The sequence below is a fragment of the Crinia signifera genome, chromosome 8 (assembly GCF_055691185.1).
Source record: "Crinia signifera chromosome 8, ASM5569118v1, whole genome shotgun sequence".
Lineage (NCBI taxonomy): Eukaryota > Metazoa > Chordata > Amphibia > Anura > Myobatrachidae > Crinia > Crinia signifera.
In genome coordinates this window covers 148,700,442-148,718,446 of record NC_139224.1, presented here as the reverse complement: position 1 = coordinate 148,718,446, position 18,005 = coordinate 148,700,442, and the positions used below count along the sequence as shown (strand labels likewise).

At 43.5% G+C, this 18,005-nt stretch overlaps 1 protein-coding gene across 2 annotated transcripts in view; it reads left to right on the top strand.

The window, feature by feature from the left end:
• Nucleotides 1-18,005, top strand: part of LOC146026580 (cytosolic carboxypeptidase 6-like) — a 1,552,889-nt gene that overhangs the window by 858,441 nt on the left and 676,443 nt on the right. The window lies entirely within an intron of this gene.

Here is an 18,005-nt window from a genome sequence, read left to right as displayed (position 1 = left end):
CTTCAGTCTGTTGAGTATGTTAAGTAATTTTAGTGCGAAAACTGCCAGTCTCGTTACATAAAACAGACAGAAGGCTGGTCAGGACCTTCCTCACTCTAGCGGGGTGTGAGTAAATATACGTGTCTGTCTGGCACAACTTACCGAATGACTTCTGTCGGTGACACTTATTTGTTTAGCGTGAGAGAAGCATATGGCAGACTCTATGCAGTCATGAGGATTCCTGGTGAATTAGTGCAAAGTCAATAAATATGGTGAACTAAAACTGTGAGTGTTAAATAGACATTATACTATGCGTTTCGTAAAGGGATATTAAGTCTAAAATATATGTTATTGATTCATACGGAAAGGAACGTAATTGCCATAAATAAATAAATAAATAAATAGTGGCTTACAGAAGTATTCAACCCCCTATAAAGATAGTTCCAGATAGTATTTTTATGGAAAACAAGCAGTAGTTAAACAATAATAATAATAACCATTATTATTATTATTATTAATATTATTATTGCTTATTTTATTATTATTTGATATATTTATCTTAAATAAGGGCTAATAGAGCATACACACAGTGAGATATGCACTATTTTTCTATTCGATTGTGCCTATAGAAGCAAAATTTGAATAAAAAATCGAATGGGCATCAAATGCTTTTTCTACATTGGATGCAGATTCAATTCCAATGCCCGCTCCCGTGTAGTGTAAAGGCCCCCATACACTATACGATTTCGGGACGATTTCATCCGATTTCGGCACTTTGGGCCGATAACCTGAGAGCTCTCTCAGCCAATCACAGAACGGCCGGTCATTTGACAGGTATTTTGAAAATCTAATAGCCGCCACTGTGCGTCCCGTCCCGCAGCGGCAGCGCTGCTATTTGTGATCACAGCATGCCGGCTAGGTCAGCATCACTCGCCGCACCCGGCACCCGCCGGGAACTCATTTGTGAGCCGCCGCCCGCCCCCACTACTGCCGCCGCCCGCCCCCACTACTGCCGCTGCCCGCCCCCACTACTGCCGCTGCCCGTCCCAACTACTGCTGCTGCCCGCCCCACTGCTCCTCACCGCCCTGCAGCTCCCCATTTGTTTAAATGTGATAAATCGCAAGTGATTTATCACATGTAAAAACTGGCTCATCAAGTGCCAAATTGTATGTAAGCCTCCCGGGGAGCTGCCGGGCGGCTCACAGGAGAATTAGGTCCGACTTGTCCTAAGGACAAGTCGGCCTAATGTATGGGGGCCTTAAATCTAATAGTAAAATAGTCTTGTCAGCCAAGACTATGGGCCTTATTCTAGTTCACTCTTTCTGACAAAATCCTTCTTAGATGGACAAAACCATGTGCACTGCAGGGGGGCAGATGTAAAATGTGCAGAGAGAATTAGATTTGGGTGAGTTATGTTGTTTCTGTGCAGGGTAAATACTGGCCGCTTTATTTTTACACTGCAATATAGATCTCACTTTGAAGTAAAACCCCACCCAAATCTAATTGTCTCTGCACAAGTAACATCTGCCCCACCTGCAGTGCACATGGTTTTGTCCATCTAAGAAGGATTTTGACAGAAAGAGTGAACTAGTATAAGGCCCTATATAGTGGAAATCTAATAGTAGATAGCGCAAATCTAATGTGTTCACTGGAGCATTCGATTCGATGTCCATCTGAAGCCTGAAGCCAGTGTTGTGTTGATCTTATAGCAATTCTAATAGCAAATCTAATGCACATCGAATGGAAAATCGAATAGAAAATAGTGGAAATCGAAAAGGAGCAGAAAACTTCAGAGTAGGTTGAATAGTCCATATCTAGTAGAAATCGAATCAAAAATGGAATTGAAATGTGTGTACGCACTTTGACAAATGTATTCAACACCAAAAAACTATATATTTAATTTTTTTAGATAATTCCTACGATTGCATACATTCAGAACCCTTTTAAAATACTGTCTCTTACAAATTATTATTACAGTAGTTATTTATTTGTGTATAATAGGCATGTTAGTCCTGGGGCATTTACTTCAATCCCAGGATTTGGGATTGAAAAATGCTCAATTACGGGATTCCCATACCCTCCAACATCTGAAGGGCAGAAACCAGTACACATTTGGAACGGGGTCATGACCATGGGTAAATGTTGCGTGGTCATGGGAAAGGGGGCGTGGCCACGTACCATTTCTGAATGTATACTGTGCATTTTTTCCCCCTTTTACAAGGTGATACCCCTTAACACCAAGCACCTGCCGCCTGTCTCCTACACGGAACTCTTTCCACCCATTCTTATCTTGCTTGTTCGGGTCATACTCATGTGAGAAGTAATGTGCCAATCTCACCATGTCCCAGTTCCCCAAAACTCTCTCTCTCCCAGACTCCTCCCATTGCACCATCTTTCCTGCCAGTCCGGCCCGGTACTGCGCACGCACGAATCCTGCTGCTGGAACTGGTGAGTGATAGCCCCTGAGTGCGGGGGGATCAGCGGCGCCGCGTGATATCATAATGCAACATATGCTGGCCGGGAACCGCAAAACTTTACTGTACCGGCGAACCGTGGGAATGTCTGGACTCCTAGGATACCAGGTGTGAGTTTGTCAATGAAAAGACAAACTGAGGATGTGAACTGTAAAAATAGGTGCTGGCATTCGATTGTGCTCCAGCAGCACAACAATTGAATAGCTCCATTGGGCGCCATCAACTGACTGTCAACTGACTGCTAACGTTGCCTTTCAAGAGCCACCACCCCAGGGAAAACTGTTGAGTACCAAAGAGGAGTCCCGGGGTCTGATTTTGATTTATACTCCTATTCTATTCTCCCATGAGGGGAAATAACCCGTATAAGTCGGCATTCCGACTATTGGGCTCCTGACAGTTAGGATTCCGATGTTGAAGAAACAACCAATCAAATCCTGACTGACGGTCAGTCATCCGGCACCCCACATAATGCTGCCCATCTCCACCCTCCGTCCGTGACAATTCTCCAGCCTAGGGGGCACTGCGACCATGGTCGCAGATTCAGATCTGCACATTCCACTGATTCATAAACATCAAGGTACGTCGTAAACAATTGGGTATTTGTACATTTCTGAATAAGGCCCTATATTACATACAGCGCTTGGTCCTATAAGGGGACAAAGTGGGCAAATGGAGCAGGTGGCCACAATAATGAATATTGACTCAGTCCCTGAGCTGTGTAGATGGCTCATATCACACAAGGCAATGCGTGCTGCATCATCCATTGTAATTGTGTTATCAAGACATGGAAACTATATTAAAATAGAGCAATGTAATTTTATTCCGCTGATACAATATTTTCCATGTTTGGATTTCAGCAAATGGCTTTGAATAACAAAGTTAACCTGCTTTTAAAGCCATGCACATCGCCATTATCTCATTAGACTCTCCATGCCCTGCACTTAGGGACACGGTGAGGTCATTCTCAGGTGAAACTGAAACCTTTATCTGGGGTGTAAAATTCACCCAAACATTGGAATTATTTTTCAGAGAAGAGCCATTTTATTGCATCATGGAATTATCTTACAATTTACAAAAGTTAACCCCATAAAATAACCGAGCCTTTATTTTATTATTTTTCACGAGGTTAAGGAAGCCTAATTACCAAATTTAAGGTAATGGTTTAAATATTACCCCAGTATGCTAAAAGAGTGAAATTAATGTGATCTATTGGTGCAAAATGAAAAAAGTGAATGATAGACACATATGTGAAACAAAACTTCAAAATGAATCAAAAAAATATATAAAAAGTGTTACGTCCCTCAAATTGGGTAGTAGAAAGTTAATTTATGAGCAATTGTGAACCCTTCCGATCCTGGTTATGGAGGGAAAATGGAACCCTGTAGTGTCCCCAGAAAATAGCTGGTGATCTTGACGTTTTAATTGTAAGTGTTGCTCGGCAAATATGTGGAAAAAATATAAGCAAATGTGTAAGATCATACAGTGCATGGATTTTATAATACAGAATAGTAATTCCTAAACTGGTGGTATATTCCTACACGTATCTCGTTCTCCTCTAAATGAGGGACAGGAAGTTGTGTGGTAATATATTCCAATCGAAGGGCTGAGGTAACATACCCAATTCACATTGAATGAGGGTTCAAAAACACATATTATGGAATCTTTAAATCAGGTCTGAATTGTGTATTCCTTCTGGCATACCTCGCTCACTCACAATGAGTAATAATGGGTCAACTCTTATAGAGGTTTATTTTCTGCTTGAATCCTCTTATTCAGATTATACAAGGATCTACTGATATTCAATATCCAATAGCGCATACCATTACTCACACAGAGTCAGGCTGTATACAAGCATATCGCGGTTTCTTTGCGTCACTACCACATGATCTCATCCAAGGATTTTTGAGACACCATTGATCCAAACATTAGTTTAATAATTAAAAAATGGTTCCCTCTTCCACACAAAGGAAGGGAGAAAGCCCAATTTACAAGCTGAGCTTAAGCAAAGTCCATAAGGCAAAATACAAAGTCTAATAACAAATTTAAAAAGTAAAACAATATAAAGAACATATATAAAAAAATACAAAAATAAGAATAAAGTCCAAATTAAGAATATAACTATACAAATATATATGACCAGTGTTGGATAAAAATATGGCTGCTCACACGATAAGACAATGGACATGACAATGTTGACACCTATTCACATGGACCCCCAATTAGTGTAGCGCATGGCTTGCTTCTGCTGCTGCTGTACTTGGCACACTTTACCAGTCCCAATTGGAGTCCACGTGGATGTTAGTGTATGAAAAAGTCCAACATGACCTATTTCATGTTGACCTTTTGATTGTGTCATCCTTTTGTCAACGTTGACCATTTGCATTTCGACATGTGTTGATGGTCACCTTTTGTCTGTGGATCTTTTGGTGTCAACCTAATGAATGTTGACATAGAAACTGTAGACCTATCATCCAGATACCGGGCAACTTTTCTTTTCACTGCTTGATACATCAACTCCTATTTTCCGAGCTTGGCCGGGTGAACTGTGAAGCTGTTTCACAGATGTCTTACCATAATTCTACACAATTAAGTAACAAATGTATTTGTCCATTTTAACTTACAGATAAACTTTCCATAGTTTTGTTCTCAGCAATCATCCTTTGATCCTTTACGAAGAGTTGACTTCCTTGCCCGTTCTCCGCACTGGACTTTTATAGACTCATCTGCCTCCAACTCAAGTAATAAAGAGGTTAAAAGGGAAAAAGGAGCAGCACATTGCCTCATTTCACAGTCATGTACATGGACCTTCTACTGCAAGCTTCCTACATCATTTTATTTCAGATGAGTTTGCGGAATAGAGAGATTAAGCCACTGCATTGGTTCCTTCATAAGAATTCAATTTCTGAAAATGTCCCCCATAAGACTCTAAATGACTTTTACTATGGATTCTGATTTTAAAGAATGATCGCTCCTTTTGTGATAATGTGAGCTATCATGCAGTTACTTTATTATAGAGCAACAGACTGTCGAAAAGTGGTTTTTAAAAAGACATTCATTAGCGTAATGGAGGGGAGCCAGGATGTTTTCTCCTTCTTCTAGAAGAACAAATGGTGAACATGCAATTTAAATTCTAAATATTTTGGGCCAGGAACTGCCGAGTCAGTATGCCAGGTTGCAAATTGTTCTGTCGAAATGAGAGGAGCTGTGTCCAAAAGATTGTTTAACAATAGAATGTTTTCCTTCATTCTAATTCATAGACGGTTGCTTCGGTTCCTGATATGTTGCCATAGTTTTGTGGCATTTCGTTCGGGAACTCATCAGTAGAATTAAATATTTCTGTAACAGATGAGCAGGTTTCTTATCTTCAAAAGTGGACACCTCTATTCTGTCAGATGGGCATTTGATGCTAACTACATAATGTTGCCAAGCCTCTATATTCAGTGTTGTCTCGATTTTATTGGAAATATGTCTGTGCAGGCTTGACATTCGCCTAGTTCCTGTACACACCAGCAGATGTCCTATGACAATGATCAGCCCAGTGGCATAACCAGTGGAAAGAAGTATCCATTAGTGTTACTATGGGGTCCAGTAGGTGTAGACTGCATTAGAGGACACAATCTAAGGGGGGGATAGGCTGTGGTCTGCCGGTGCACTAGTCAGTGAAACACTCATGCCCCCTTGCTCAGAAGACAGAAGACAGGAGTGACAGCATTCACCCGATGTCTACTGGGAAATGTAGGCCACCAGAATGCCCGAGGCACCAACTTTTTCCACGGAGGAGGAAGTTCCCGGCAGCAGTACAGTGAGGCTGCGTCCCACCAGGGGGCATGGTTTCATGGGCACAAGGCCACGCTCTTATTGGAAGTGCACCCCTGGATTATTGAAGAAATAATGGGTACAGCTGTACTCACTGTTGCATACACTGGTTGAATGGGTGAGGAGTGGTGTTTCAGACAGCTCACTGGCTAGTTTCACTGATGCTTCTGTCTTCTACTGTGGTGCTTTAACACAAAGACAAAATGGCACCACAGTATGTATGTATGTAGGTATGTATGCAGTAGCCATCTTGGTACAGAAAATGAAGCATCCCAGGAAGTCAGAAGCCTGATGCTGGTTGCTAAAATACAGGTAGACCTAATTGTTAGACGCCGTCCCGGGCGTCGCCGCCGTCCTAATCCTTCAGCAGCGTCTGCGCTGCTAGGACGGCGGCCATCTTCCTGGGACGCGTCACTGGGAGGCTTCGGGGACGTTGCTAGGCAACGCCCCGAACTTCCGCCGCGGCCGTCTCTGCAGGGGGAAGACTCTGCAGGACGGACCGGGTGTGACGTCACTCAAGGGGGCGGCAGATTCAAAATATAAGCCGGCGTCTCTCTCAGACAGACGCCGGTTATAGCGTTCTTTCCGCCTGTGTCAGATCGTGTTCCTGGTCCTGGTTTCTGTCGGAAGCCCTCCTGTTGTTCCCCGCCTGTCCTGCCCTGCCTGGTGTTGTCCTGCCTTGCCTGGGATTCAGCTAGTGTGCCCCGCTGTTACACTCTTCACCTTAGAGATCTGCAAGTGCTTGTCTGGGACTCCGTCATCTTCCCAGATAAGTCAGGGGTTACCCTGTGTTTCTCCTTATGCAGTTTGGCATTCTTTGTTACTGGGTATCTTCCTCAGTATCATTACCATTTCTCTTTATAAGATCTTTATTAGCATTGTTGCCATTTCTTTATATAACATCTCACTAGCATTGTTGCCATTTCATTATATAACATCTCACTAGCATTGTTGCCATTTCATTATATAACATCTCTCTTGCATTGTTGCCTGTCAGTGTCACCTGCTCAGCCTTATTGCTTCCCTGGGGTTCTGGGAGTTCTCCGGTTCAGGGGTTTAGTTAGGTTGTCCCCTTGCTCTCTCCTGGCCTCGGCGGACGTGTTGTCTTTTCCTAAGACCTGCCTGTAGCGGAGTGGGGCGGACCTAATTCGCCCTTCAGCCGAGACGGGCCCAGGTGAAGCCTAGCACCGCACACGTCCGTCGATTCCAACGGAGTTAGGCTGCCGGGGATACTCCCAGAAACCTTACACTAATGCATTTTGTTCCCTGTATTTCTGGAACCAGCACCGACTCAAAAAGCCCAGGCAGGTTATACTCAATTTTTTTACACAGAGAAACCGGCACGGATCTCACTGATCCGTGCAGGCTTCATCAAATACGGAAAATGGGTATTTTCAATTCATATTCTGAGCTGAATTCAGCCATTTGAATGATAGTAAATGAAACTACTTTACAGTATCTGAAAGAACTCAGCACGCATAGAGAAACAAATGGGCTCTATACATTATAAGTAAAAATGAGAAGCATGTTGACTGTGGTATGAATGCCCTTACTTAATGGGCGCACTTCAATGTATAACTAGGTCCAATTTTCTATATATGCACATTCCTATAGCCAGATATTTGTCTCTAGGTGGAACCTCCCATCTCCCTCATTGAAATTAGAGGTCATGCGGATAACAGTGCAACTCTGTATCGGCAAATGTCCAACTGGCACTGATCTGGAGGCTGATACATATTATCATTCTCTCTTTATGATGCTTGGAAAAGGTATGGAAGAGTGGATGCATGGAAGAATGCCAGCTGATTGGCTGAATATCTAATAGACGGGAATTTGGAATCTATCTGCAGGCAATGCTCTAATGGGATGCTGCCCTCGCAGATAATAGAGATGAACATGTTAACCACCTACTGTAAAGCCACATCTCCAGCATAAAAGTCCTCTACTAACCACTTACATATCTCCTATCAAATAATACACCACATGCCCACCACATAAAGGCCAATGCCAGCAGTTCCTTGCCTGATGCCCAGCATGTACTGCTTTACACCATCCACACCCAGCCACAGCAAGTATCAATCCCATGCTCACTATATACAGTATATCCATTTACACTTCCATCCATGTTTCATACATGTTTTACTTTCATCCATATCTGTTTTAGGCCGCCAAGTAGGGTCTCCATGTAGGGTCTCCAAGTAAAAAGAGTTCATGATTGTTGTGGAGGAGAGGACCAGGGGGGCCAACAGTAGGGGACCAGGAATGGGCAGCCTGTGGTCACCACTTCAGAGTAGCCTAATGCAGAAAGCATGCTTTAGTAAAACAGCTCCCCCTGGGTGCCCTCCGTGGACCAGCCAAAATTAGCAGCAAAGCAAAAAAGGTGCATACACACTGTACAACTTTTTGACCAGTTTTTTTGACCAATTTTTTTGACCAGTTTCGTTCATGTTGGCCTTTCTGAACGATTTTGAACCCAGTGTCCTGGACGAAAGATGTTGATGACAGATGTTGACGAAAGATATCCAAATTGAGCAGATGACGAACTGGCGGGTATGTCCCTCATCATTCGCCATTCATCGCATTCACACTGAAAGATATTTTGACCAATATCATTCAGAAGGGCCAAAATTATCGAAATTGGACCAAAAAAATGGTAAAAAAATTGTACAGTGTGTATGCACCTTTAGGGGAGTGCCACAGGGCTACCAATACCCTTAGCCTGCCCAGCCCTAGTTGAGTATTAGGCATAACCATTCTCCTTACAGTTTACTACATATCTTTGACCTTAGGACAGTGACCATGAGTGTTAGGCAACCTGGGGCCTTATTCATACCTGCTCAATAAACAGCGTATTTTCGCTGCCTAGCGAGCAGGCATATGCCGCCTGTCAGCCCAAGGCCTGCCCCATCCACCATGCGAATCCCCACATTTGCATGCGAATGGATGTGTACACACCCTCTTGCACACGGCCGCATGGGTGAAAAATCATTTAATGTTCGCTGACCATCGAATTATTTTTTTCTCACCCACAGATAAATGTCAGTCTGTAGTGTTGGTGCGGCATTTTGGATAATAACTTCCACAAGTTGTGTATTTCACCATAACAATGTACCAGGTGCGGCAGCTATCTTGGGCGCACTGCGTAGGATTCCCCTGGGTGGAATTGGTTACCCCTAGAGGAAATAATAATATGGAGTCATTGCTGTGTAGATTAGGGTCCCAATAAGACAGTCAGGTCCATGTATATTTCATCCCATCCACAAGTGTACCAGATGAGGCAGCCATGTTGGGCGCACCATGAAGGTTACACTGTGGCAGGTGAGCCATATAAGGACCCAATGCAGTTATGGCAAAGCCGTTGCCTATATAGTAGTATGCTATACAGTATAGGGAAACATCCACATGAAGCACATCCTACCTACAGAGGATCCATCCAAGGCAACTAGTTGTGGTGCACTGCGTAGGTCACTGCTGGCAGGGTGATCAGATAGGCTGGACAAAAAGAAGGCCATAGTTTTTTGCACTGGGTACTAGATCCAAATGCCCCATAAGAGACTGGGAAGGTGAATACAGACCTAAAGAGGCAAAGACCATAGGCCACACCTGTTTCCCAACAAACTTTTTTACACTTCATAATCGGGCATCCATTGGCAACTGAGCATGGTGTCTGTGGGGAACTGTCTTCCTGCTGTACACACCGGTAGTCCGCCACCCTAGGCCAGAATAACTCTGCACAAGCACATTTGGTTGTGGCAGTGCTGTTGTTGTTTTCTCTGTAGACTCCCATGTGATAAGGGTGTACCTGCCCTCACCCATTTTATGTCTGTCTGTGGAGTTGCCACTTACAGTTGCTTACTATACATTTGCAGTACTGTACTTAGGCCATGGCCAATCAAGGAGACTCAACTGGTCCTGTCTAGGACTCACTACGATGTACCTTGATGATGTGGACACACTCCTTCAGCAGCGGCTTGTAGCTTATGTGAATGTCTCTGGTATTCACAATGGGGTGTGGCCACATTACTCACTCTGATATATAAATTTGGTGAAAAATAAAATGCTTAATCGTGTGTAGGCAATAGGTCCACTTTTAGATTGATAGTACTGAGATGGATATATGAACACCATAATGAGTATGTGGAGTAAGCAGATTCATTTGCACCATTTCAAAAACATTTTGAGGTGAGCACATGTAAAGTGTGCAACAGTGTTAGATTTACAGTTGGTGCCATGGCGGGGATCGAACCCATGACCTCAGCGTTGTGAGGCAGTAATGCTAATCATTATACCATCCGTGCTACCCAATGGGACAATTCAAGAGTTGTTCGTTTGGCCAGAAAGAGCTGCATGTGCTGACATTACCATTATACTGTTCCATCATTTTGATTGGCTGGTAACAAGTTTAAAAAAAGTTGCCTAGAATTATTGTTACTGTACATGCAATAGCCCCAATAGCAGACACGATTGTCACTGCATAGTACTATGGAGATTGCGTCTACACCCCTTAGACTAGACAATTTATTCAGGTGCATATTGGCACCCTGTAGGTAGATGCACTCCCAATTCTTAATGAGGCCTTATGCGCTCCCCGCTCACAGGTATTATAGCCGGAATATTCTAGACTTCGTCAAGCCCTCGCTTTATTGGCTGCATCTAATTGATGGCATCAGGGTCTATTCTTTGTCCTGATTATAGAAACCTGAGTGCAAATCACAAGACATCTCCGTCTGAATACCACCACGTAGTTACACCATCATTATCCGTCTGTAGCATTAGTGCCAATTGACCTTCGCATATGATAATGACTTTTTTTGTAAGGTTGTTCTCCTCAGTCAAAGAAAGCCAGAACAAAGTGCCAGCCTTTAATGATGGATCCAGAATTGGTTGTCCTCATTAAAACAATTGCTGTGGCCGTGATTGAGACACACACACTTCATCCTCAAGAACCCTTCAAGTTGTATCCTTTCTTGATAAGGATTTCACTCCGCTCGCCGCAGTTTGCCGCGCGGAGTCCATTGAACTTCTATGCCTTGAAATGTAAACTGCTTACAAATGAGGGACTTGCGGGAAATGAACATTGCTAGCCCCGTAAAGGCAAATAATGAGAACATGGTGACAATTTGCATAGGATTGCTATCATTTTGTTGTATAAACATTGTATTCTTGTTCAGGAAATGGCTTTTGTGTTTACCTTGGTACGCCGGGAAAAAGCCTCCTTTACAAGGCAGACGGTGAATACAGACAGAAACATTTACAAATAACAGCTCAGCGGCGCGTAATGAAACCGCTGCTGACAATTAACTTTTTCCCCTCTTGCAGAGAACACGTTGCTTTATTTTATCACCGTATATCTAAAGAACACGGAGACAATCTGTAGCTGTACAGCTGCTGGTGGGTTTGCTGGAATTTGTAGTTCCTCAACAGCCACAGATTGCCTGAAACAAAGCAGAAGAGCTGCAACATTATTGGTCGAATTTGTTATTTGAATTAAGAAATATGAATTAAGAATAGTCTCCCCTGTGGGCTTGTGTGTCATGACCGTGGTCGTCCTGGTCTCAAGGAAACCCGCTGACTGACTGTAATCCCTTGTGGTGCAATGCCATGGGTGGGGTAGGGATCGTTTGGTCTACAGCAAGATGGTAGACAGTCATTAGGTCGACACCATTAGGATGACATGGGGAAAGGTCGACATGGGTGTAGGTCGACATGGGAAAAGGTTGACATGGTTCTAGGTTGAAAGGTCATTAGTTCGACAGGTCGTTAGTTCGACAGGTCATTAGTTCGACAATGTCTAGGTCCTTAGTTCGACAATGTCTAGGACAGTCAAAAGGTCGACATGGGGTTTTTCACAGTTTTTTTACTTGAATGTCAACACAATCGACATGGACACAGTTTCAAGTGCACCGCATGCGCTCGCAATGCATCGGACACGGTGCCTCGCTGCGCTCGGCACACTATTTTATTCTCCCACCACGCTCTAGTGGATGGTAGAGCATGAAATACCTCCTGTCGGCACATGTCAGCTAAAAAAACAGTGAAAACAACCATGTCAACCATTTGACATGTTAGACATTGTAGAACTAGACATTGTAAAACTAATCACCTGTTGAACTAACAACCTGTCGAACTAATGACCTTTTGACCTAGAACCATGTCGACCTTTTCCTATGTCAACCTAGAGCCATGTCGACCTTTTCCCACAACGACCTAATGGTGTCAACCTAATGACTGTCTACCATCATGCTGTAGACCAAAAGACCGCATCCCCATGAGTTATGGGTGTCTTCCTGGCTCCAACCCCTATCATACATCACCATCAAGGTGGTTTTGAATAGGGCAGAGCAGATGGGGAAGTATTTGTGGGCTGATTCTGGATCTCACGCAGTAATCCGAATTCGTCCCCTGCCCCTATGGTCCAGGTTTGCACATGGGTATTTCTGCTCATGTGCAAACCCCGACTGCGAACAGCTGCAGCCGGGAGGGAGGGATGGGGGTGGTGGCGGCGCTGGGCCATGGAAACAACCAGCGTTCTATGGGCGTCCCCATGAAAATGCTGCAAATTCCCATGCGTGTGTGGGCAGACCGATTCCTGCTGGGTGCGGGTGGCTGACATCACAAGATGTCAGCCACCGCCCAATCTTCCTCCCGAAGGTAGGAGAAATCATTTCAATGGACGGCAACCATCGAATGATTTCACCGGCAATGGCGGCATGCCGGGGGATGTGTCTTTAGTACACATCCCCTCGCATGGTTGCAAGGGGAAACGGCGGTGGGGGGGTATTCAGCGGGCCGAACAAACTAGAATCAGGCCCAATTGGTGCAATTGCGTGAGAGTGTAAATGGTGAGGGCAAACCCGCTCATGATAATAGACAGACAGACAGACAGACAGACAGACAGACAGACAGACAGACAGACAGACAGACAGACAGACAGACAGATAGATAGATAGATAGATAGATAGATAGATAGATAGATAGATAGACAGATAGATAATTAGCCGCATTTGTGATTAAATTGGGTTTTCATTTTTTTTTTTTTTATCTATATGCTCTGCGAGAAACCCAGCTAAACATTTCCCCCATTGACTTAATAAACAGTCCCATAAGGAATGCCTTAGCTAATGTTTTCCCAATATGGGTTGGTTGAAGGCTGTACATGTGGTGAGTGGGGATTTCTCCCATTAGTGGCAGCACTTTTGCACTGTTTCAGGAAAGATGTCCAATTTCTATTGTTTGTTTTGTGGGGTGGATAAAGCCAGTAACCAAATGATTCTGTCCTGGGAGGTGTTTTATTCCGGCCAGGTATCTTTATTGCTCTGTTTGGGGGTCTCTGCGTTCTACCCTTTGCAGTCCCCACCACTGGGAGTTCAGTGTTCCAGCTCCTGGCATTTTCCCTGTCTGTCAGGCAGCGGTACATTTCCAGTATTCCTCAGCCTTCTACAGCACAGATGGTGTGGATGGCAGTGCAAATTAGCACAGGGACTGGTACCAGTCAGTGATGTGAGGCTGCTTTGCTGCAGACAGGTGTGCAGACTTCAAATGGAAAAAAAGAGAGGAGATAAAAACAGATATAGCAATTAGCTTCCCATTGGGTAATCCTGCTTATAAATTAACTTATTCCACTCCAGGGTGAGGAAACTGAATGTATGCACGGCAATATAGTACATCTCGCAGTTGTACATAACTGATATATTACTGGAAGCTACATTCACCTAGATCCATTTAGCATAAAATATATGAAATATGAATTTACTTGAAAATGTAAGACATCTTGCTATTAAAGTTCTAACTCAACTTGCTTTAGTTGAATAATCATTTACTCATATATATATATATATATAGTTGTAAGGGATGTGGTCAATTGGTCTACAGCATGATGGTCGACAGTCATTAGGTTGACATGGGAAAAGGTCAACATGGGTCTAGGTCAGCATGGGAAAATGTCGACATGGTTCTAGGTCGAAAGGTCATTAGTTTTACAGGTCGTTAGTTCAACAGGTCATTAGTTCGACAGTGTCTAGGTCGACAGTCAAAAGGTCGAAATGGGGGTTTTAGCCGACATGTGCCGACAGATGGTATTTCATGCCCTACCATCCACAAGGGCGTGGTGGGAGAATAAAATAGTGTGCCCGAGGGGATGAGGTGCACTTTAAACTGTAGTAAAGACAAAAGAGTAGTGCCTGCGCTGGCTATACCAAATAATTGTACCAGACGTTTCTCAAAAAATATATATATACAACAATTTATTACACACTAGCTGACCCGCCCGGCGTTGCCCGGGAAAACCTTGGGTTTTTTTTATTTCCAAAATTGCTGAAAAATGTCATCTTACAATATGCTGTGCCAAAGACCTAAGATTGTAATTTGTTATAGATTCCACCATAATGTTAGAATGTGTTTGCATTGATACTCAATGATGGCAATGAAATCAGGTGTGGTGTTGTTGTTTGAAACACAACGCTCCTGAGTTGATAACTTGTATGTGTTAATTAATTCCACATCCACTCCTGAGATTTAGCACCTATGACATACCTTCCAACATCTGAGGGTCAGAAATTGGTACAAAATCAGAAAGGGACGTGGCCACACCTCCATTTCTATACTTTCAATGGTACAGTTTCTAGGGTGTGTAATTACAGGTGCTGAGTGCGTGGAGACCGGGGTGGACGTTACTTCCCGCGCCATAATTAATTCACCGCTCCCTGCCACTGCCGCTCCCCTCACCGATCATGCCTGAGGTCTGGAGATCTGTAAAGCACATGCACCGGGCATCTCTACCAAACAGTGGGGCAGCCACTGAGTGTGGGAGCAGGTCCGCGGGCCTGGCCACATGACATCATGACTCGATGCAGGCTAACCGCACCACTGCAATGCACCACTGGGAACGGGTGCAATGGGCCAAATTCTTCCCTACACCCACCAGGCCAATACACCGATCCAGCCATCGCAATCATAAATGGGTACATTGATAAGGTTTGGAGTGTAATAAGTTGAAGAATAAGACTGAGATAAAGATTTGCCATGTTAAAGTGTACAATTTACTCAATAAATTGTGAAAAAACATATACGTGTACATAGAAGTACAATTAAAAAATGAAAGTAGGATTAAAAAATAAGTTCTGATTCAAACTGATAATTGTTTGGATGGGGTGGGTTGTGAAACAAATCTATAGGTGGGGGTATGGATATTGTGGGCATAATTGGTGTTTGGTACACCTACAGGGGGTCCTCAATTGATGGGATTTTCAGTACAGTGTCATGGTCACAGTGTCACCATAGCGGGATTCCCAATTGGGGTCCAGGTGGTCTTTCAGGGACTCTTTGCAATCCCGTAGGTCTCTCCTCCTTGAGCCTATAGTCTCCCTTAATGATAGTCAATCACTGAGGGAGTCCGTAGGCTCCAGGAGAAGAGACCAACGGGATTGTAAAGGGACCCCTAAAAGACCACCTGAACCCCAATTGGAAATGCCCCTATGGTGACACTGAAGTGAACATTTCTCATCAACTGGGGACCCCCTGTGGGTGTATAAAACACTAATTATGCCCACAATATTCATACCCCCTCCACCTATAGATTTGTTTCGCAACCCACCCCATCCAAACAATTATCAGTTTGAATCAGAATTTTTTTTTGTAATCCTACTTTCATTTCTTGATTGTACTTCTATGTACACATATTTATTTCACGATTTATTGAGTAAATTGTTCACTATAACTTGACAAATCTTCATCTCAGTCTTATTCTTCAACTTCTTACACTCATAACTTCAAACAAATCCATGCAGCGCTCATGCCCATCGACCAAACATTATCTATGAACCAAGAGAGTCTGGGAAACCCTTAAGGCAGAGCAGTGCCTAACATCCAACTGACTAACAGGGTGCAGTGTACCCACTTTGTATTGATTAACGGGTGCATTGGCCAGGACAAAGATTTCTCAGTGCAACTGGCTGGGTGCGCAGAGACGGATATGGGAAAAAAAGAAAAGCCGGTACATTAGGTAGTTTTTAATTAGCCGGTACAGACTGTTAAATAAACGGCAAATTATTTTTTTATGTGTTTGTGTGTGTTACTGTTTTTGTGTGTGTGATGTAGTGTATGTGATTGTGTGTGTTGTGTTGTATGTGTCTGTCCAATGCGTAAGTGTTCTATGTATATACAGTATGCGTATGTGTTTATCTGTGCAGTGTTTAAGTATGTGTTTTGTGTGTGGTACTGTTTTTTGGGTGTGTGTGTGGTGAATGTGGGTATGTGTTGCGCTGTTAGAGGTATGTTATGTATGTGTGTGTATCTGCCCAATGTGTAAGTGCGTAAGGTGTGCTACGTATAAATGTGTGTGTGTGTGTGTAGTGTGCTGTGTGTATCTGTGCAATGTTTGTGTGTGTTCTTTGTATTGTACTGTTTTTGGGTGTGTGTTGTAGTGAATGTGGGTGTGTGTTGTACCATGAGTGGTGTGTTATGTGTGTTGTGTTATGTGTATCTGCTGACGGTGAGGTGCGCTACATATATATGTGCATGTAGTGTGCTGTGCGTATCCTGACAATGCTTAAGTGTGTGTGTTCTGTGTGTTTCTGTATCTACACAATGTTTAAGTGTGTGTGTGTTCTGTGTGTTTCTTGTACTGTTTTTGGGTGTGTGTTGTAGTTTATATGGGTTTGTGTTGTACTGCATGTGGTGTGTTATGTGTGTGTGTTGTTGTGTGTATCTGTCCAATGTGTAAGTGTTTGAGGTGCGCTACCTATATATATGTGTGTTGTGTGCATACGTGGTGTACTGTGTGTGTGTGGGTGTACAATATGTACGTGTGTGTGATGTGTGGTCTATTTATATCCTCAGTTATTCCTAATTGTTTAAAGCCTTCACCATAATGTTAGAATATGTCATGCATACTCAATGACAGCAATGATATCAGGTGTAGAGTTGTTCCTTCGAAAACGGTTTCCCCCATCGTCAATCTTTTCCCCAGATCATCAATGAAGGCAAATTAAAACTTGGCGTTTTTTAAATTTCTAAGTGAAATTTCCCAAAAACGGCTTCGAGGTGCACACCACCAGGTCCAGAGGTACCTTGTTGCCAAATTTGGCAGCTCTGAGTGCCACGGTGTGCCCGCAATGCAACGGACACGCACACACACACACGCACACAGACTCTTCAACTTATTATATAAAGATAAAAAACAGATATAATATTTAAAAATCACACTATGCGTACAGGTACCTAGACATATAGTCCAAGGAATGGGGTTTTAAATCACTGGGATAGCAATTGCAAACACTGAGTGGCTGAGATAAATGAAGGTGCTGACAAGGGTTATATTACCATCCTGGTCGGTCTGGAAGATGTTTGTTTGTCCAGACAATGGAATCACAGTCCAGAGTGTGCCCTGTATTGGCAGGGGCTCAATCTCTCCACTTTGATGTATGTGTCCTTTTGGAAGATTAGGGATCGAGCAGATATCCCAATTGATGGAACTCCAGATTTCTCCAGGGAGGACGTCTGTAAGTGGGAAGGCCTGTGTGCCATGGTTTTGAAGAAATTTCATGGACCAATTTTGGATGGATCCTGCTAGGGTGGTGAGGGGTGTCAGTCGCCAAATCTCAGCAGCACAAGTGTGGGTATTTGGAAAGCTCAACGCGTTTCCCCGGATCTGACCTTCGGCTTCTTCAGGAGCAAGTATACAACTGTGAGCTCCAGGCTCATATTTATACCTAGGGACTAATTATCCAGGACATGCA